The following is a 21,804-nucleotide window of genomic DNA, read 5'->3' as shown; positions in this document are numbered from 1 at the left end:
GCATCTCTACTGTAGTCTGTACTATTTGTCATAGATACCATTTTTTAGTCAGAAATATCATCTTAGAATGAAATGACTGAGCCTCATGAAACCATTCTTCATCATCTCAAACTTCTGATCACTCAGAAAAGTATTGCATCACCCATTTGAGGCTTGTTTGTTAAAATTTCTTCTAATTTGCATAAAATGTTGAAGTCACTGCTTGTCTGGGGCTTTGTTTTAATTGTGGGCATATAAGTGAGCACATGATTGGCCATCTCAGGTATTAAGATCTTTTTATTTCCTTATATAGTTGACTATAATGAATAATTAATCAAAGGTAAATGTTTAGTAAAGTCTGATTACTTGTTTGTAGGAACAAACTCATGGGTTTTTTTATTACTTTATCCTAGCATTTTCTTTTTTTTTTAAAGAAAGTTGTGGTTCCTTTGGTGAGAATTAATTAAATGAGTAGAATCTGCTTATATTTTATTATAACCTTGTTATTTTCAAAGTCTCTCCTTAAATATAGCATTAGTCCCATTAGGCCTGATGATGTTGGTTATTTTGAGCAAGTTTGATGGTCTTATTATCCTTTCTAACTCAAGAACTGGCTTCATCTACATTTGTGAAATATGCCATTTGAGCTCCCAAACTTCCTTCAGCTTTCTCAATATTAATCACATCTAGTGAAGATGCTGCAATAACCACGAGAGAATGAACTGACACTGACACATGAACATAGTAAGAACATTGTGACTCCATCTGTTGGGAGCATGCTGGGAGCAGGTAGGGAGCAGGGAGACACTTGGCAGGAATATAATACAGTCAGTTATAAAAAGACCTGTTTCTGAGACTGGGAATGATTCTTGTATGTCAACATGGTGATGACTGCAAAGGCATGGGCCCTGACTTCAAATAAACCTGGATTCAAATTATATTCCTGTACTGACTAGTTACTTCACATTTGCTCTACCAGCCCAGAATTGCTTGCCACAGGATTTCTGATAGCAAGAGACAAATAAACACACATACTCTCTCTCTCTTTTTCTGTCTACCACTCATTCCTTAATTAAAACTGTTCTTGCTAACTTTTAAACCTATTCTAACTGATGTTCTAGGATAATTGTCGATAATGATACTACTAGTAGTACTATGACCATTACTACTACTAGTAATAATGAAAAATTATGATTCACTCAATATTTATTTTAAAGTAATAAAATAGTAGATATTAAATCATTTGGAGCTGAAAAGTAATGAGGATTGGTTCCACCAATCACTTATGTGAAAATACATATTAGTGTTTCCTGCACACAGAATTAAGTATATCTAAACTGCTTAGGTTTCTATAGAACTCCTATATATATTTTTTAAAGATTTTATTTATTTATTTTTAGAGAGAGGGAAAGGTAAGGAGCAAGAAAGGGAGAGAAACATCAATGTGTGGCTGCGTCTGGAACATCTCCTGCTGGGGACCTGGCCTGCAACCCGGGCATGTGCCCTGACTGGGAATTGAACCACCACCTTTTTTATTGGTTTGCAGCCCGCACTTAGTCCACTGAGCTATACTAGCCAGGCATAACTTCTGTATATTTTATTCATTTTGAAAACATGGCAAATGCAATGTCAATACTTGTAGTTTATAGGACTTCTGTGGTTTCTCTATTTTGATTGCAGATTGTTGATGGCAAGCATGGTCAATAAAACTTCCTTGTTGAAGAACAAAGAAGGCTTGAGTTTTCCCTCTTTATTAGGTGAGATGAGTCCAGGAAAATGTGCTGAGGCTACCTGCCTTACATGGCAATGTGTGTTATTGATTATTTATAGAAAAACAAGTCCTGAGTCAAGGTATACACTCCTCATTAGCAAGTCTCTCCTTTTCTGACATGGCTAAATACAATCTTTTGGTGTTTCAGAAGGGGACAAATATTTTACATTTAGCTGTGGGAGAAGAATGTTTTGATAGAATCTCAGTGCCGAAGAGGTCCTTCAAGGTCATAAAGTTCAGTTTCCCATCTCATGTCAACTCCAAAACCTATAGAATGAAGTCAGCTGGATGTTGTTTCCTGCATTTCCCTTTCTTTGTAGCTTCTTCTTGTCATGGAAGTCACATGTCATTTATTTCCAATCCTGCCAAGATATCCTTTATACTGGATATCTGTAATATTTTTTACCCTTTTTATTTGATTCAGTTTGAATGGGCTTGCTGCCCTAGTCCTTTTCTCCAGGTACACACTCCTTTATGTTATTCATTTTTTTAAAAAAAGTATTTATTTATTTAAAGAGAAAGGAAACCCTGGCTGGTGTAGCTCAGTGGATTGAGCGCGGGCCTGCGAACCACACGATCGCAGTTTGATTCCCAGTCAGGGCACATGCCTGGGTTGCAGGCTGGTTCCCTGAAGGCCAGTTCCCAGCAGGGGACGCATGAAAGGCAACCATACATTGATGTTTCTCTCCCCGTCTCCTTCCCTTCCCCTCTAAAGATAAATAAATAAAATCTTTAAAAAAGTAAAGAGAAAGGAAGGGAGGGACAATGAGAGATACATCTACTGGTTTCCTCTCCCACACCCCCAGTTGGTTACCTTGGCCACAACCAGGCATGTACCCTGACTGGGAATCAAACCAGCACTCTTTTGGTTCAGAGGCTGGCACTCATCCACTTACCCACACTAGCCAGGGCTGTCTCTGTTATTCTTTAAATGTGTAACACCCCAAAATAACTCCAAATTAAGATTTTTTCATTACAAGCCCAGAAAAGAAAGGAAAAAGTTAGTCTCATGAATAAATTTGGGTGGAAAGAGCATGTCACACATTTACTAATATCAGCTTTGAGCTTTGATAGTGTCACTAAATTACCCCAAATAGTGATGAAGTCTCAGTTAGCATGTATTTGGAATGTTGAACAATTGTCTCCCTATGTTCTTTCCTGGGATTGGACTCATCATCTGATCATGTGCAGGTTTTTTGTGGATCCATACTTAAATATTCACTAAAAGTAGATAAAGTTTAAATAAATCCAAGGGCATGTTTTCATAAATGACAACTGAAAGATAAGTTGATCCATGTTTTCTTAATTAAGTTTTAACTAGATCAGTCAAATCTTTCTTTAACATAAAATCAAAGTAAACTTTTGCCTTAAGGCCTTTTATTTTTAATTTATCTCAGAAGCATGCCTAACTTGCCCCAAGGCATGTAATATTATTTTTCTTCCTTTTTTTATTTTCTAGTTCCCTATCACTGTTCACTTCAGAACTGCCTTCTATCATACTTGGTAAATCTACATTCATGGGAAAGTCTTGTTTAAGAAGTTGTTCTATATAACATTGGTTTTTGTGTCTCTTAAAATGTCTCCCAGGAAAGGGGAGGAATTTAGAGGAACTAGTATAAAGGACACATGGACAACAACTAAGGGGGGTGGAAATGGGAGGGAGGTGGGGAGCACTAAGGGGGTAGGCTGGGATGGGAGTAAAAGACAGAAAACTGTACTTGAACAACAATTAAATTAAAAAATTTGAATATGTAAAAAAAAAACCTCCCAGGAATGAAGAATGTTTCACTGTGTAGTTTTCTGAATAAGAATGTTAGGCTTGTCCTGGCTGGTGTAGTTAAGTGGATTGAGCAGAAGCCTGCAAACCAAAAGGTCACCAGTTCTATTCCCAGTCAGAGCACATGCCTGAGTTGCAGGCCAGGTCCCCAGTAGGGGCCACATGAGAGGCAACCACACATTGATATTTCTCTCTCTTTATCCCCTTCCCCTCTGTAAAAAATAAATAAATAAATAAATAAATATTTAAAAAAAGAATGTTAGGCTTATATCTGAGAAACTTCACAGAACTAGAAATTAAGGAATTTTGAAAAATCCTTTCCACTGGAAGACAACAGACAGTTCCATTTATAGTAATGGTTGGCGAGACAAGTAAGAGTCCCATGGGGATTCCAGTGCTGAAACCCTGACACCAGAAGTAGGGCTGGAGTCTCTGGTGGCCCACTGAGAAAGGTGCAGCATTGGAAGCTCAGTGAACAAGTAATCATTGCCAAGAATACTAGCACCTATGAGCAAAACTAAAGGACAGGTCATGAGTCAAGCAAATTATCTCATGCTATGTTAGGAAAATCAAGGTAAAGTGGTACTTCTCTCAAAAGATAAGGTAAGCAATGGGTCAAGAATCAACACATCCACAGGATCAAGGGTTATGAATTTCAAAGTGACTCAGGACCTGTACAAAATATTGAAATAGACAAAATGTGTCAGTACAAGTCATGAACATCCAGGAATTAATTGGTTGAGCCATAAAGTTAATGAGGCAGGATCTAAGCCTATGCTTGAAATTATTGTTTGGATGGTTGAAAGTGGGGGCTTAGGTCACAAGGTGAGCATGCGGGGGGCATCTGTGGTTCATAAGCAGACATGCTGCTTTGATTGAATGGACCAAGCATGTAAGATAACAGTAATAGAATATACATTCTGACAATGACTTTTAAAATCCAATATTAGGGGAAACACACAATTAATATATATAAAGGAGGATTTTTTCTTTCAGTTTGGTCCCTTTCTAGGCTGGACAGGCTTCACAAAATTAAAGTTAATAAATAACTGAGATGTTCTATGCAAAATGCGCTAAAAGAGGAGAGATGGCTGGAGAGGTAGCATGGTGTAGTGAAACTATCTGTCTGGTTCTTCCATGTGTGGCTAGTGAGCATCTGACATTTACTATTTAAATTAAGATATGCTTCTTGTGATATAACATGAGGCCAATTTCAATTTTGTGCAGGTGGATATCAAGTTTTCCCAACATCATTTTTTGAAGAGACTATATTTTCACAATTGTGTATTCTTGGAACACATGTTGAAGATCAATTGGCTATACGTGTCCAGGTTTATTTCTGGGCTACCTATTCTATTCCATTGGTCTATATGTCTTTTTTCTTTAATTCTTCATAGCCATACTGTTTTCACTAATGAAACCTTCTTGTAATGTATTTTGAAATCAGGAATTGTGTTGACACCAGTTTTTTTCTTACTCAAAATGGCTTTGTCTAACTAGGATCTTCTATAATTTGATATGACTATAAGGATTTTTTTTCTGCTTAAAATGCTTTATTACTGCTTTATTCTGTATAAAATGTCATTGGAATTTTGATAAGGATTACATTTAATGTATCAATTGCATTAACTCAAAATGGATGAAAGATTTAAATGTAAGACCTATAACCATAAAAAAACTCCTAAAAAAACACATACAGGAAGATCTTGACATTCTTCTTGGCAACAATTTCTTAGATATGACATAAAAAGCATAGGCAACAAAAGAAAAAATATATAAGTGAAACTACACCAAATTAAAGTTTCCACACAACAAAGGAAATGATAACAAATGAAAAGGCAATCTATAGAACAGAAGAAAACATTTGCAAACGATATCTATATCTGTATCTATATGATCTATAGATATATATCTATATCATCCATATCTATATCTATAAATAAAGAATTAATATCAAAAATATTTAGGGAACTTTTACAACTGATTAAAAATGGGCAAAATAACTAATCAAATAAACATTTTTTGAAGGAGACATACAAGTAACCAAAAAGTTTATGAAAATATGCTTTGCATTACTAATTATTAGAGAAATGCAAATCAAAATCAGATTCAGATATGACTTTCCACTAGTTAGGATGGTCAGTATCAAAACTGAAACTTTTATACAATGCTGGGGGGAATGTAAATTGGTGTAGCTACTATGTAAAACAATATGGAGGTTCCTCAAAAACTGAAAAATAAAACTAACATTTAATCCAGTATTTCTATTCCTGGGTATATACCCTTAAGAACTGAGATCAGGATCTTGAAGAGATATTTCAACTCTCATGCTCATTTCAGCATTATTTATAATAACCGAGTCAAGGAAATAATCTAAATATCTACTGCCAGATAAATATATTTAAAAGTTATATATATACATAATGTAATATTATTAAGCATTAAAAAAGAAGGAAATTTTGTCATTGGTGACAAGATGGACTCAAATTATTCTAAATGAAATAAGTCAGATCCAAGACAACAAATATTACATAACATTACTTGTATGGGGCATTAAAAAGAGTATAATTATAGAAGTAGAAGGAAAAATGATGATTGCCACAAAATGTTTCAGTCGTGCAAGATAGTAAGTCCAAGTGATCTACTATAAAGCACAGTATTTTAGTTAGTAATACTGCATTAAAATTTTAAATTTGTTAAGAGAATAGATCTCAATGTGTTTTTATCTCCTGAAAAATAATAATAAATGAAGAATATAAGGGAGATTTTGAAGGTGATAGATACATTTATAGGCTAGATTGTGGTGATAGTTTTATAAATATATACTTAATTACAAACTCATCAATTTGTATATATTAAACACGTACAGTTTTTGTATTTCAATTGTACTTCAAAAAGTGGTTAAAATGTGCTATTTTATTTTATTTTTTAATTTTATTTAGTTATTTTTCAAATACAGTTTTTTTGTCTATTTCTCCCATCCCAGCCTCCCCTGCCCCGTGCTCCCCACCTCCCTCCCATTTCCACCCCCCTTAGTTCTCATCCCTGTGTCCTTCCTATTTGTTCCTCCAAATCCCTCCCCTTTTTTCCCCTTAAATTCCCTTCCCTCTCCCCTCTGGTCACTGTCCCCTTGTTCTCTATTTCAGTGTCTTTGTTTTTTTTTCTGCTTGCTTGTTTGTTTTGTTGTTTAGCTTCCTGTTAAAGGTGAGATCATATGGTATTTGTCTTTCAGCACCTGGCCTATTTCACTCAGCATAATGCTTTCCAGTTCCGTCCATGTTGTTGCAAAGGGTAGTAGCTCCTTCTTTCTCTCTGCTGCATAGAATTCCATTGTGTATATGTACCACAATTTTTTGATTCATTCATTTACTGATGGGCAACTAGGTTGCTTCCAACTCTTGGCTATTGTAAATTGTGCTGCTATGAACATTGTGGTGCATAGGTTCTTTGATATTGATGTTTTAGGATTCTTAGGATATAATCCTAGCAGTGGAAATGCTGGGTCAAAAGGCAGGTCGATTTTTATTTTTCTGAGAAAATTCCATACTGTTTTCCATAATGGTTGTACCAGACTGCAATCCCACCAACAGTGAACTAGGATCCCCTTTTTCCCACAACCTCTCCAACATTTGTTGTTTGTTGCTTTGTTTATGATAGCCATTCTGACCAGTGTAAAGTGGTATCTCATTGTGGTTTTAATTTGCATCTCTCTGATAGCTAGCGATATTGAGCATCTTTTCATTCTTAGCTGAAAAAAATTAAGTGACCTAGTTAAGGCCACATAGCCAGAAGTATCTATCAGAAGTAAGGCTATCACCACTTTTCCTATGTTGTACAACATGCTTTGAAGAACCAGCTCAAGGACAAAGATTCATGAGGAAATGACCTACAGGATTACCCATTTACTTATCATATGCTTAGAGATAATCTTTAGCAGACTCATGCATTGAATTCTTTACTTCTCCAAACAAAACATGTCTTAGTTTTCATGTTCCACATTTGTTTTTATAAAAATAATATTAATAAAATAGTAGTACATGGGGATGATTTATTGAACACTTACTTCATAACTGGTATTTTACATATGCTATGCCATTTAATCACTCCAACATTCCTGCAAGGTAGATTCTATTATCAATTTTTACAGATGAGGAAAGAGGCTCAAAGAGCCTAAGCAATTTAATCATCAAAACACTGATAATAAATGCCAAATAAGTTGTATTAACATTTAATTCATCCACCCCTTCTTCATCTGTGCAATGATAAGCTAGAGTTATATTATTTTACTCTAAAATTTTATGATTTAGCAAGTCTCCCCCATTATTTTTTACTACTTTTCCAGAGGTGAGATGCTGAGCAGATGATTTGTGAAAAGTTTTCAGGCTTCAGAGTATCTTTCTGAAAGCACATTGTCTGGTGTATACACTACAGTTAGTTCCTATTAAAGATCATTGCAATTCATTTTCATAACACATTTAAAAGTATAGTCTTTTTCCTAGAGAACATTTTTACCTCTAAGCCAAATAAATTCATCCTATCTAAACCAAAGAAAATAAATTAAACTGAAAGTCCAGATCAAAACTTGAGAAAACTAAAAATATCTTAGAAATAAACTTGTTCTCTACTTAATTTTTGATAGCTATCTATAGATAAGTCTTGAATGTGGAGTTATGTCACAGGCACACAATTAAAATCTAAAAGCAAAATGAAAATAAATTTTGCAAGCTAAAATTATTTTTAAATATACAAAGCAAATTTTCAAAGTAAGAGCAAACTAAAGCTGCATTTTTTGAGAAAAAACTTTCAGATGAAAACTGAGAAATTATAGATTTAGAGATCTTTCTCAAATGTCATGGACTCCATCAACTTCTCTCCCCATCATTCCTGCTTGCCTGCACCTAAAAGATGCATTTTCCCAAACCCAACCTTTATCATATCACATCTTTGCTCTGAGATGTCTTCTTCCTCTGGCCATCTACCCCACCCCACCCCACCCCAAGAACTTGTGGACCACAGAGCTGGCCTCGGTTGTCTCATGGCCTAAACATGCTCTTTCAGAATGTCAGTCATCCTACTATTTCCTTATCATCTTCTAATGGCGTCCTCCTAATTTTGTCTCTTCCATCTCTTTCTTGCAGAAGCTATCATATTCCTTCTTTAATTTTAAATTCAGAGCCTTTTCAACTATATACATATAGAACTTACCTCCTCCATTGATTTTCTCTGATTTAGTCATCACACTTGCATTTTGTTATCTTTCTTAGACTCAGCTGGCAGTATATTCCCACCTTTTCCAAATCACAATATTCAGTGATTATACTGGTACAGTGCTGAAGGAGGTTGCTCCATCATTAGGACAGATAATCCATCCAGGAACTTCCCAGAATCTCCAAGGGCTAAGAGAATCAACAGCTCTATGGACAAATAACCCATTCCTTGCCATTATTCAGCAATCAGTAAACTCTGTTTCATGGGATTGATGACCATAGCTGTGGAACCAAAAGCTGGGAAAATATAATGTGTTTAGTATACCTATACTAATTGTGGGAGAATTGAGGTAGAAGAAAAGAAGGTCTAATATTTTGCTCTAGTTATCTTGATATGGCTACTTACATAACTTTTAGAGTGCATATTTGACATAGTTTTTTTTTATTGGTTAGGAAATTTTGAAGTAAAGACATTTTGACTTGGTCTTAAAAGACAATATCATTTTACAAATTTAAAATTTACAAACATAAAAATTACCAAGTCATACTCAAGAGTATCCCTTCTTTAAAATTTGCATAAATTAAATACTGTGCTTGTTAAGCAGATGTGACCCTAGACTGTCTCTGAGAATAGATAGACTGGACTGAGTGTCTCATACCCTCACCTTGGCCAGTTCTTGACCTGGGAGTTTTTACCTTTTTCATTTCCTCCTGACCACAGCCTTGCAAAAAGAAGTATGCTTATGACCTATAATGCTACATCAGGTCATAATTTAAAAAAATTATTTAGAGACTCTTATTTACATTTGTATTCTAATGCAAGAACTATTGTTCTTACTCTGCCCAAGCACAGCTATATCCTCATTCACACCTCTAGACTTGGTTTGAGGAAGTGGGCTACCTGAGCAAAAATGCTTTCATTTTCCAAAGTGACTCAGGTTTTTACCTTATTTTTCTTTCAATCTAACTGGATGGTTTGCCTTATTTTATTAATAGGGCCCCTAACACACACAAACATACGTGTATACATATACACACATATATTTTGTTACTGTTTGATCTAGTTTATGCTGTAGAATAAAGTTATGACTTGAATAGATACCCAACAACCAGTTACCAATTGTGCAAATGCTTTATCTTTTTGTATCCCAGACTCCCTTTTATTTAACTTGCAGTTATTTTTTGAGTCAATGTATAGAGGTCTTCCTCTTTTTATCAGTTTCCCAGTCTGGACCCTGGGTCTGGGCTTCTCATGGCTTCTTTTTCCCCTTTGGAGTAGACACACAGAAGTTCAGAGCCCTTGTGGCTCCCTGGGAGCACAGCTGATGACTTTGTGGAGCCCAGATATTTTATTAGAGGTACTAGCAGCAGATAAGTGTTCCTGGGTACTCCAAAGGCCCTACTCAAAAAGACAAAGAAAGATACCTAACTCAGTGGCATGGAGGTCCTGATTTTTGTCTCATGGCTCAAAGGCAAAAGGGAACTTAAGGTTCTGCACTGACACCTGACTCTTAAAATTTTTATTTTGTTCATATGAAAAGGAATCCTAAATAGTAAGTTAACCTGATTCACATTTATTTATTTGTTTGTTTGTTTGTTTACTTATTTTAAACCACTAGAAACCACCAAGGTAGGACAGATAAAATAAAGTATCAACTATTGAGTCACATGGTGTTAGTTTGCATCTATTCATTGAATCTTTCAATCATTATGTCCACAGTGTAGCATCTTTGTCTACTAGGATGGTAAGGGCTTCTTTTCAGCCCTACTTTTCTTGAGTTTCTCTCTGCAGATGAAGCCTTCATAGGGTCTGGCTCCTGCTGAGCTGCCTTGGAGCCTATGCTCCTCCCCTGTCATTCCAGTTTAGACCATGATTATTTTAGGTATCCTGACCTTGAAACTTCATGACCAAATGACCCTAAACCCACTTTCTGGGATTGTGCAGACCTCTCCAAGGCTCATCCTTTTCAGAGAAGATGATCCAGACCACAAGATTAGAGTGGGCAACCTTGGGGCCAATGCATGGTCAAACAGCAGCTGATGGACAGAGTTTGGAAATGTGAGCTCTGCTCTTTGTGATGTGTCAAATGGGTCTAGGTATTGGAAGGGGAGAGTGTTGTGGGTAGTGCATGTTCCAGTTTAAACCTAGACTTCTACTTCATTATGAAAGCATATTTGTTAACAAAGGTGGAGAAAACACAATGTATTTAATAGGTGATGTGATTTATAGCTTTTACATATGCAAGAATGTAGTACAATAAAATATCAATTTATAATTTTGCCCTAAGCCCCACCGTTACTAGACTGAATACTGCCTCATGACTTGAAGTAAATTTACTAACATTTATGAACCTCAATTCTTTCATGTACAAAATGAAACAATAATACCTATATTTTCCTTGAAGTTAATTTTATAATATTTGTGATGACAGATAACATATACTAATCAGTCAGTAATATTAATCTTTTACCTCAGACTGAGAAAAAAATAAAACAAAACAAAAAATAAATAAAACTTCAACACTTGGTTAAACTAAACTCACTTATAAATGTCTTGTTACTCTTTATAAAAGATAATCCTCCTTGACTGTTTCAAAGCAAAAAAAAAAAAGTTCTTGCAGTCAGAACTCCGACTTATTTGTGTGTTGTCCAATATCTATTCATCCAAAGATGGAGTACTCAGCTGAGGTAGGTGGACATTTGACCCCAAGTTCACCTAATAAATGATAGGCCATTCTCCTCAATCATATTAATTTGTGTGACAGCATTGCTTTGAAAAATTGAATTTGGTGCACATTTCATTGTCTTTTTTCTTTCCATCAAGAGAAAAGATTCCTGATGTGCTAAACAAACCTGTGGAGGTAAATTAGCAGCATGACTTAACTTAGCCATCCATCACTGCCAATCACCTTCAGACAACAACAACAAAAAAGACAACTTGATTTTGACATAACCAGAAGCTCTCTCACTCAGTCTCCCTATCCCCTACACCGTATCTCAGAATCTTCTGTAGAGAGGCCCTGCCTGAATTGCCAGTTAGAACAGCTTATTTTAAACTGAGGAAAACTGAATTGCATTATGTCTCCTTCTGCTTCTGGGTTTTCTATTTTTTTCTTCTAAAATAGTTTGCCTTCCAGGAGTATTTCCCCAAATTTTCCCAAGCTGTGCATATAATGTCATACACAGGACATTGTATATTTCCAAAACCATATATTAGAAAAATATATATTTTTCCTTGTCAGAGAGTATAAACTATGCAAGTTATTTTTCTGGATAATTACATAGCTTTTATTCATTTTTATATCAAGATGCTCTCCCTTAATTTTAGAAAAGTTGATAAACAAGTACAGAAACAGGTGCTAAATACTGATGTATTTAGTCTTCCTAATGTGCCACAGGGATATTTGTTCTTCACAATTAAATTGCATACAGAGAGATATGCAACATTCCAAGAAAATCCTGACAGCTTTATTAATTCTGCCAACAGCTCAGGAGGCTGTTAGTCAAAGAAGAATAGTTACTGGATTTCTTAATTAGAAGAGAAGTTGCATTTGTAATAAAAATTAATTACCATGACCCCAAAGATGAGAATTTGAATTTTGTCTTTAAATGTTTATACTACATATATTCTTTAGCCATTTCTTTCCAAATAATCTTCTAAGCAGCATCCACTTTGTTTAAAATCCATTTTTTAATAAAATATATTATAAATAAATAAATAAATAAAAATTTTAAAAAAGAAAGAAAGAAAGAAAATCCAGTTTTCACATCCTGTTAAAAAACATATTCAAAATGTTTCAAATACATGTTGTGAAGATGACTGGGTATATGTCAGACCTGAAGAGTGAATATTGTGTGCAGAGCAGGTGATTTTTTAAAATTATGAATCTTTAAAATAGAGTTTTACCCTAAAAAGGGGGAGAGAGATAAGGCCTGTTTCTTAATGATAATGATAGTACATAATTTTAAAGCCTTCACAGTATGTTGGAAGATCTATCTTTTCCATGTAATAATCCCATATTATGCTTAAGCCAGCTAAAAGCATATGTAATTTCTATTCTATGGGATGCGTTTTTGGAAAGGCAAATGAAATGCTGTTTGTTCACCATGCCTGGGTTAGCACACAAAAGACAAAGTGTCAGTTTTTATATGAAACATAATCGTTTGACAGGACTGAGTTTCACAGCTTCATTTCCTCTGTACATGAAGATCCAGGCATTAATACACAGGGAAGTAAAACATGATATAAAGTTCATAGTGCAGGAGTTAAAGGAAGAGTGTCAACACATCAGTCAAATATGATCACCCCAAGACCTATCAAGGGAAAGTTTCAGCAAAAATATGCCTTCTGCATGTGAGTCCGAGGGGATTACAGTAACTAAGTCCTACACAAGACACACATCAGAAAAGCTTTTGACAAGTGCACTGAATAAAATGAGATTTTATGCTTCAGAAACCTATTCATAAATCATTCTGAGGGCTGCCCAACTTTTGAAGGTGAAACTTAAGGCTTTCCCAGAATCATACAGAACCGAAGCAGTTTTCAAAGTCTGAAAAGAAACTAATATTATATCCATATTGTCAAGTGTTTGATTTCATCCAGTTTAATAACATGTCAATTTAGTTTTAAAAATGACCATCTCTAGTCATGCACTCCAGAAAAGTCTGATTATCAGGCATGGTGATGCTGAGCTATCACATCATAAGATGCCTACAACTTCCATTCAGCCCTATGGATAAAGGTACTATCAAAAGCCATTGGTTGAGCCCTAGCTATTGCAAGGCTCAGGAGATAGGTAGGACATAATAACCACATCGATTTTATGGAATCAGTAACTTTATTTTTCTCATTCTAAAAGAGAAAATGAAAGTTTGGAGAGATTAAGCAACTTGCTCCAAGTTCCCCACCTGATCGGAGTTGGAAGACCCAAATCCTAACTCTGTCAGCAGAGGCAGTGCAATGGAGGGCAGAGAGAAGGTTGTCAACATAAGTAAGAATTGGGACTTTGCGATTTGTTTTCTTGTGGCTCTAAGTTTTCATACAAGAACCATGATAAATTCTTCCAGCCTCTTAAATTGCGGTATGTCTTTTTGTGGCTTTTGTGGTTCTTCTGCTTGGATGTTGGTTTTGCACTAACCTAAATCCTTCCTGATGGGCTCCATTCATTTTACCATTAACAGGCTGGAAATGGAAACATGAAGGTCTATTAATTTTATATAGTCCAGCCAGAGCTGCTAGAGAAGAAGATAGATCCTGGGCTCCCAGGCCAGCCCCCTGTCACCAAGATAAGCCAGACTGTAGACACACATTGAACTGGTTCCAACTTCATGTCAGGATCATTTGCTCAAGAATTGGTTTCACTCATCACATCTAACATATTTGCCAGAGGGCCTATTATTTCCCCTAACTTGCTCTAATCTCTCTCAGGCAGGCTTCCCTCAGTACCCTCATTCTTTCATGTCTGAATGCCTTCAGGAAGCAGAGACACAAAGCTGCATTTTTAGGTAAGACTTCGTTGAGGTTTAAGAGCAGCTGGTATGAAGGATAGTAATTGATTAAAACAGAAGCAAGGGATGTTAAAGTGGCAATTTGAACCTCATGAACTTGAGGGGGATAATGACCCTAATATTGTAGCCAATGAGCTGTTATTAGCATGATCGTATGTGCAGAGATGTCTATTTGGGCCTTTTTGGATGCAGAAAGTCAAACTGACCCTAAGGAAAGAATGAGGCAAGCCAACATTGATTAGCAGTGCTGGAATTCCAGAGGACAAAGCACACACAGTGGGAGCTTCACTCATATTCTTTCTGTGCCAAGGTGAGGACAAGGCAGCAATATGACTCCATCATTGTGAGAGAGGTGGAAGTATCTATCATGTTCCTTGTCTGACAATCTATCTTCCCTAAACAATAAATGCAGCCAACCTAAACACTTGCTAGGTTCTCTAGCAACATCATTTATGGTAAGAATTGTAATACTGGGATGTCTTCTGAGATTTGTGTTACTGACACTTCTTGTGGCCTTCATCATAAAGTAAACTCATGAAAAAGAAATGCTGTACTCCCCAAAATGTATGCAGACACACACTCACATGTGAGTTTGAGTTTGCAAACTCAAACACTCATGTACACATACTTATGTATACACTCACACACATCTTCTCTCTCTTTCACAGACACACAAATTCACAATAGTATTATAGAGAAATTCCAATGAAGCATGCAAATAAAGTAACAATAATGTCCAGGACAGCCTCTGGCTCTCTAACTTTCTAAACTGTCTCAGGTAGTTGAGTAAGTTTATAAAGCTATCAGGTAGTTAGAGAAGATCATTTAGGATCTTACCTTGCACCAGATAAGATTTCACTCCATCCCACCCTCTATTAGTCTATTCTCTCCATTTGACCACCTAAATTCAGTATTCCTCCTATCCTTTTATCCTTGGTATTGAATCTGCATCTCTTAGACAACTGATTCTGTAGTTTCCCCAAGGAACTTTGAAGAGGGGAGCTAGCGCTTTGGTGCTCCAGATTCATGTTGACACAGGAAAAATCAATAATCCTAATCTTGGTCTATTGGGGATCTATTAGAACCCTAATGTGGGATCTAATCCTGATATTCCTGATATTGATCACTGGCCATAGTGACTGGTGTGTGTGGGGGTGTAGATTTGAGCACACACTTAGTTTACTCAAAGACTGTCAACCATCAGATTATTTCTGTGTTGTTTCTTAAGAAGAATCAAATTGAGGCAGTTACTTACAACAAAAGATTCACATATTTTTATGGCTAAAATAAACTCATTTTGTTACTCAACTCAGAAGTTTATTATCAGTGCCCATGGTCTGAATATTCAGATGATTCCCAAATGCAGGTTTGTTTTTATTACTCTGTCATCTAGAGATTGAAAACATCTTCCTGTACATGGTTAAATGGGTTATCATACAGCAAAGGTGGCTATCAAGGTCAACCACTTGTTGATCACCTGGTGACAGACATTTTATATTAATTCCCCCTAATCCCTGAATAATCTGACCTGGGAGATGATGTTAATTTGCATACCATAAGAAGGAAATTGGGTATGTAAGAAATGGAATTCTTGGTCTAATAGCTCAGGAAAGTTGGTGATAATAGAGCTGAGATTCAAAGCCAGTCCTTGTGGACATAGGACCCATATTTTTCCTAGCCTCATCATGTCTCCTTCATTTGGACTTTGTAAACACTTTATATACAAAAGAGTGTCACTAAAGAACAATGAGCCTACAAATTATGCAAAATGTTTGAAAATTTGCCAGGTTAAGCAAGATAGATTAGTCATGAAGCCAATTATTATTAATTTTTTTGGCAGAGGTGGGAGATAGGATGGTCCTTGGATTTTATCATATGGACCCTGAAGTAAATATTTATTATTCTATATTCTTTGATTTTTAATTGTCATTCAATTACAGTTGTCCACATTTCCCCCCATTGCTCTCTCCTACCCTGCCCATACCCTACATTCAATCCTCCCTGCTATTATCCTTGTCCATAGGTCCTTTATACATGTTCCTTGATGATCCTTTCCCCTCTTTTCCCTGTTATCCTCCTCCTCTATCTCCTCTTGTCACTGTCAATTGTTTTTCTTTATTTCAATGTCTCTGGTTATATTTTGCTCCCTTATTTGTTTGGTTGATTAGGGTCCACTTCTAGGTAAAATATATGGTCTTTGTCTTTCACTGCCTGGCTTATTTTACTTAGCAGAATACTCACTAGTTCCATCCATTCTGTCATAAAATGCGGGAGTTCTATCTTTCTTTCTGCTGTGTAGTATTCCATCGTGTAATGCACCACAGTTTTTTGATCCACTCAGGACTTCTATCCAAGTGGAATTTCTTGAAGGAGGACATTATCTCACTTGGCTTATTGCTGTTCACCTGCTCCTACATCTCCAGTCTGCCCATCTTGCATGGCACTATAGGAATAAGCCTCCCAAGAGTTGCTATTTTCCATAAGGTGTTTAGGTAAATACCATGCTATCCTTCATCAGAAAATACCAGTCTCTTTCACTGACCTGTAAAGTGTCTAACTGGCCTCAAATAAGTAAAAGGAGACTAGAAGATAAATTGCTATTATTTCTATCTTAATGTATTTAATTTTCACAGTGAGATTTGTATTTCACATGAAAAAGCAATGTTAACAATGATGATACTTGTTATAGGAAACTGCTATGTATTTGGTCTAATCTGTCGTATTAGCCTTATACTGAATTTATTTTGGTTTTGTACCATTATTTCTTTTCTGCAATTCCCTCATCACTTTATTTTATATTTTCTAATTGCATACATTTTCACAAGCCATTTTACTCCTGAATAGAATAAATTGATTATAAATGACTAATAATCAGCTATAATAATCAAAATAAAACTGAGACTGGTACTTGTCTAACCTTTTCATGCTTCCTTGACCCTTTCGATTAGAAAATCCTGCTTTGGTCAAACCCATACACTCTCAACTACATATATAGCATTTTTTCTCTTGTTCAAGAGTGTGAAGAATGGCACCTCAACTGTCCTTGCATTTGGCAGCCAAGAAGGAAGGAAATGTCACCACAGACATAGTATTTTGCCTGCAGATCCAAAGTATAGAGTGGCCTGGTTATAAGACACTGTGGCAGGCAGTATGCAGGCTGAAAATCCCCTGGGAAGAACATTTCTCTAGACGTATATCTGAGAGAGTCAGTATGAAAAAGAATATTTCTTCAGTAAATTTAGTAATTTCTCAAAATTATTTCAGCTATGAAAATTGTACTCTACTTCTATATATGTATAATATATATTATATTTACTTGGAATCAGATTTTCAGGCAAAAGATTCGATGAGTTTTACACTATGTGGATTTTTAATAATTTTAAATTAAATGTATAGCTCTCTATTAATGAATGAATGAATATTTCCTTTTAAACTCTAATAATATAATGTCTCATCAAAGTGTTTTGTATTATGGAAAACAACAAGGTATGCCAGTTTTAAGTATTACTTAGTTTTGATATACGCATTTAAAATTATTCTGCACAGTGAAATGCTCCAAACAACTAAGCCACCCTGCCAGGACTAGTGGAGTCCCTTTGCATGGAACCCTGTGATAGCACAGTCACAAATTTATATTTTCCTCAGTTTCTTCTGCAGCATAGCACACAGCTGGCCCTGATTTAAACTTATAACCATAGCTGGGTAGATCACTTTGCTAGAGAATTGTCCCAATATGCCAAGGTTGTCAGCTCAATCCATAGTCAAGGCATACACAAGAATCAACCAAAGAATGCAAAAGTAAGTGGAATAGCAAATCTCTATCTCTCTTTCAAATCAATAAATTAAAAAAATAAAAAAAAATATGTGAACTCTTTCTCATAGACGTAGAATATTGTTTCACATTCTTCAAATAATGAAGGGTGAGAGGAAATATAGTATCACTAAGGCCTCTGGTAGGGGCACTGTACCTTCATTTTGCATTCACCTTGTCCTTTTGCCCAAATGCCACAATTGTAACTTACCTGTGAAGCAGATTCACAATCTTCAAAATCAGTTATAATGAGCCTTTTTTTCCCACAGCAGTGACATTAATCTAATGATTACTATTTTGAAGTGCCTGTCATATCACCTTTGGTCATTTACAAAGAGGATATTCTGGAGCATCAATATGTGGTTAATCTTGAAAATTGTTTGCTGGGAACAAATTAATGAAGTGTTATATCCTTTCTTTTCCCTGACAACTCTGGCTGCCTCCTCCACATTAGTTTATTCATTGCCTACATCCCAGATCTGCAGCCACCCAGCAGAGTCATTATGTTTTGCAGTACAATGTTTTGTTTTTTTTCCTCCTGCAGCCCATTTGCACAGATCACTTTTCTTGCTTAGGGGCTAAGGTTTCAGTGTTTCTATAAATATGTGTGCTATATGAAGACAGCTTTAATGAACCATGGGCAAAAGATAATACCTTGTAAATGCATCAATTGCATGGTTTTCAAGTTAAATTTATAACGATGAAAAGTAATTTTAGAGAGCATTTTAGTTTCATCATTGTTGAGGAAGCCAGGACAAACAGTCATCATATTACTATTGAACATTTACTTTGTGCAAGGCAAAACAGACAGATGGGGATGCCAATCAGAGTGATCTCTATCTCCCAAAATCATCCTCTTCAATTTCTTGGACAAGATGAACTCACATGGAGCAATATTTGAAGGGATTATAACAAAATATAAAGAATAATTGCTACAAGCTCTAAGAGATGTCCTAACAAATTGAGTAGTACAGATGTGCAAGAGATCACTTCTCTGTGAGTGACTCAGTCAAGCGAAGTGTCACTCTGGGCTTGAGATTAGATCGAACTAAAACTTAAAACATGAGACAACTTCTGGAGATGTATTTGTTAAGGAGACATGGGGAAACTGAACAAGAATTCCAAGTACTACTATGAGGAAAGGCTCAAAGGTTGAAAAGCATTAATATGGACAGCAGATTTTGACTGCATTAAACAAATGGTAACATTGTGCTATGGCTGCTACTCAAAGTGCCTACCCTCTGATAGAGAAGTTCAGACTTACACATGTAAAATCAGAGTACATACCCTAAAGTCCTAAATTAATTGCAGTAGTTTCCTAGGGCTGCCATACAAATTACCACAAACTGAGTGGCTTAAAATAAATTTTAAAAAGTTTTTTCTCATAATTCTGGAAATAAATAAAAAATCAAATTGTCAGTAGAATAATATTCTTGCTGAAACTTTTGCTCCTCCCTAGCTTCTGGTAGCTCCTGACAATCCTTGGTGTTCCTTGGTTTGTAGTGAGTCACTCCAGTGTCTAACTCCAACTTTATATGGCCTTTCTAACATTTCTTGGTGTTCTCTCTCTCCTCTTTCTGAGGATATCAGTCATTGGATTTGAAGTTTTTACTGTCAAGATGATCTCACTTCAATATCCTTAACTACTTATATTCACAAAGATCTTATTTACAAAAAGGCAACATTATGAGATTCCAGGTAAACATAAATTAGCTTGGGCAACAGTATTCAACTTTCCGCAACAAGTCAATTTATTTAACAGTTAAAAGGTGACAAAAAGAATATGGCTTAACCCTGTAGCCTCTGAATAGACTTCCGTTTAATAGAAGAGTCACTTGATTCCTCTGAAGCATTGAAGCAAAGTATATTTCTCTTTTATTTGCTTATCCACCCTCTATGGGATATCTTTCTCTCAAATAAGTTGATTTTGTCTTTAATAAATATTAATTAAGAGAGGTGAGCTCCTCTTTTTAAATCTTCATAAGCCTCTTTCAGGAATTCCATAGAAATTGGGGTTTTCATATTTACTGCATTATTGATAACTTTGATGTCATAGATTCCTGAAAACCCTCAACTTGAAAAACCACTGGAGGTTTTTTTTATCATGCTTAACCTTTACACTCTTAAAAATATTGCTGGCCATCTCCTGAATTAACAGTAGGGCAAGGATTATCCGACATTCATTAATATCATTACCAATCCTCCATTCACACATGCTCAAAAGATACTACATTTCCTCAGTCTTTGTTTATTCTGAGCTAATTATAATTTGCATGCTCTGAATTAGTAGGCCCTAGAAGTACATGGACTATATCACTTATCATGCAAGACATTTTTGAGAGTGAAAAATGAATGAATTAAAAATTACAGTGGAAGAACATGTGTAAACAGAAATTTACATAAACAAACCCAGAAGATACATCAGCCACTATACCTGCCCAACCTTATCATCTTGTCTGTTTCCCACACAAGTCCTGTGTTTCAAAGAAGCAAATGACATTTTTGTTATTTTCTGAGAAGGTAAAAAATATTATAGGTTCTTTCCCAACATTTAATCTTATGACTTGACACAATACATACTCAAGTAATGTTTGTTGAAAATGATACAACATTTACTTCTTCAAAGCCACCATTTAATGAATACCCACTATGTGCCTGGACAGAAAAAAGCCTTTGAATAAGACAATTCCTCCGAAGCTCAGAGTGGGTAAATGACCCTGAAGACACATATAATATTTAACAGGCAATATTAAGATTGGGACATAGCTTCTTTTCTCTTCTTTTCTTTCTCTTCTCTTTTCTTCTTCTCCTTTTCTTTTTTCTTAAATCGTCACCTAAGGATATTCATATTAATTTTTATAGAGAGAGGAAGGAAAAGAGAGACACATACTGATTTGAGAGAGAAACATCTACCAGTTGCCTCTCATTCACACCCTGATCAGGGAATCAAACTCCAACCAAGATATGTACCCCGACCTCATACGGAAACCACAACTTTTGGTGCATGGGATGATGCTCCAACTAACTGACCCAGAAGAGGGACATGGATATTTTAATTCCAGATTGTGTATTAATTCTACTTGCTATCTCTCTTAAAAGGTTCTTTAAGTTTCACCAAATAAGAATGATTCTCAATTTGGTTCCTTAAATACCTTCCCGATCTTTCTGGAGACCTTATTTCTATTCACTTCTAGATGTAGAGCATTATTTCCCTGATGTTTCCATGGCCCCTTTTTTTAGGTCTTATTTCACATCTTTGTCCAAAGCAAGTTGCTACTTGAGACTTTAGCAAACAAAATGTTAAGTCCAAAAGATGGCAGCAAGATAGGTGCGAGTGGAGTCCACTTCCCCCCTACACACAGGTGGAATACTTAGCCGATCTTCTGAGGAACAGAGTAAACAGTCAACAGTATCCTAGCATATATGTAAGTTGGAGGCCAAAACTGTAGAGGACATTGAAATATCAGACTGTAGAGGACATTGAAATATCGGACATTTCAAATATCATTGAAATAAAGTGATCTTTAAGGAGATCACTTTGGGACAAGAATGTTCCTGGGACCAGTGCAGGGACCAGGGCAGCTGCAGCCCCAGGTCAGGGCCTGCTGAGCCTGTCACAGGATTCTTGGAAGAGAGCCAGGTCAACAGCTACCTCCCCTGACAAAGAGAGAGGTTTGAGCAGCACCAAGATGGACCTGTATGCTTAAAGTCACGGGGAAATAAGAGTGGAGTGGCAAACATGCAGGGGTGG

The 21,804-nt window shown here is 35.9% G+C and overlaps 1 protein-coding gene and 1 non-coding gene across 3 annotated transcripts in view; one reads left to right on the top strand and one right to left on the bottom strand.

Annotated features, from left to right (window-relative positions):
• Positions 1–21,804, bottom strand: part of CNTNAP5 (contactin associated protein family member 5) — a 1,122,001-nt gene that overhangs the window by 731,079 nt on the left and 369,118 nt on the right. The gene's annotated exons all lie outside the window — the stretch shown is intronic.
• Positions 11,524–11,655, top strand: LOC119056228 (small nucleolar RNA SNORA19). Its single transcript, XR_005083848.1, has one exon. It is a non-coding gene; the product is annotated as a small nucleolar RNA SNORA19 (small nucleolar RNA).

Source organism: Artibeus jamaicensis, unplaced genomic scaffold, assembly GCF_021234435.1.
Source record: "Artibeus jamaicensis isolate MK-2021 breed Jamaican fruit bat unplaced genomic scaffold, CSHL_Jam_final contig_61, whole genome shotgun sequence".
Lineage (NCBI taxonomy): Eukaryota > Metazoa > Chordata > Mammalia > Chiroptera > Phyllostomidae > Artibeus > Artibeus jamaicensis.
The sequence above is the reverse complement of the archived record's forward strand: the minus strand, read 5'-3'. Positions and strand labels throughout refer to the sequence as shown.